Source organism: Lucilia cuprina, chromosome 2 (genome assembly GCF_022045245.1).
Source record: "Lucilia cuprina isolate Lc7/37 chromosome 2, ASM2204524v1, whole genome shotgun sequence".
NCBI lineage: Eukaryota > Metazoa > Arthropoda > Insecta > Diptera > Calliphoridae > Lucilia > Lucilia cuprina.
This window is the reverse complement of record NC_060950.1, coordinates 64,972,661-64,974,219: the sequence shown is the minus strand read 5'-3', so window position 1 is coordinate 64,974,219 and position 1,559 is coordinate 64,972,661.

Below are 1,559 nucleotides of genomic sequence, written 5' to 3'. Positions count from 1 at the left end.
GAACTAGAACAGAACTAGAACAGAACTAGAACAGAACTAGAACAGAACTAGAACAGAACTAGAACAGAACTAGAACAGAACTAGAACAGAACTAGAACAGAGCTAGTACATAATTTGTGAATTAATTTAAATTAATTATTAGAACATATTTTTCAATATTTAAGCTAAATATTTAAGTTCATTCAACTTGTTAGACTCTTCAGTTTATTTACAGAATTTCTACTTTTCATAAACAAAATAATAGTTTTCATTACAGATTTTTTTATTGATTTTTAATTTTGTTTTATTTTTAAAATTTGTTTTTTTTGCCCTTTACCTCTGCTTAAATAGGTACTTGAACAGTTTTTAATTAAAATTTCTCACAAATTGTTCGTCAAAGTTTTTGGAATTCCTGCATGTAACGTATATAGGTATGGTTTTTGTTTAACACTTATGGAATCATTTAGCAAATTAACTTGATCTTTGGGTTACAATTTACAAGACAATTAAAGCTAAAAAAACCAGCAACAACAAGAACAAAAACGCAGTCTATTGTTAAAGGCAGCCATTACCAGCAAAAGTACTTGATAAAATTCCATTAAACAAAGTAGACATAACAAACCTTAGAAAGAATTTAAAGCAGCAAGGTGCACAATTTAAAATTCAAAACACAAGAGCAAAAGAAAACCTCAACAGTTTGCTATTTAACGCTGTAAAAGAAAAACGTTTCAAAAAAGTTGCCTTACACTTACACTAAGATAGTTATGTTGCGCCCATCACTGCTGTAAGGAACATTACAAAAACGTAAAGTTTCAATAATTTACAAATTACATTGGCAAAACTGAAATAAATTTTAAATAAAATTGTAAAAAGGGTTGAAACACCACCCTTTTCCCACCACATCCCTTTATCAATCACTATACAATATTTTAGTCTAGCAAAACAGGAATATTATTTTAAGGACCATTTCTTGAAAAGGAAAAACTAATATTATTGTTAAATTTAATTTACACAAAAATTCTTGTAAAATTTATTTTCTTTTCCTTAGCCATTGTTTTTATAAAACGGAAGAACATTAAAATCACTTAAAGAGCATCCATCCCATTTTCTCTATTAAAGAGTGTGGGACAAAAACTTTTGAAATTTTTCTGGTAAAACTTCTTCCACAAAAAAAACTTATACTTGTACTATGTCTCAACATGTTTTAGCATGTTGTAACATGTTTTTAATTCCGTTTTCTTCGTTGTTTTTTCTCTACTATTTAGCACTTAAGAAGATTTAGTTGGAGACAAAATTATTTAAAAAACACTTTTCCTAACAACATATGCTTAGAATTAGAGAACACCTACAACTAAAAGTGTAAGAATGTTTAGAACATGATGAACATTTTAATGACATGTCAGCTGGTAGGAATTAATGTTCCAAAGGTGGCAATAAAAATTAAAATTAATAAAATAAAATATTAAAAACTAAAAGCATAAAGTATAAAGTATAAAGTATAAAGTATAAAGTATAAAGTATAAAGTATAAAGTATAAAGTATAAAGTATAAAGTATAAAGTATAAAGTATAAAGTATAAA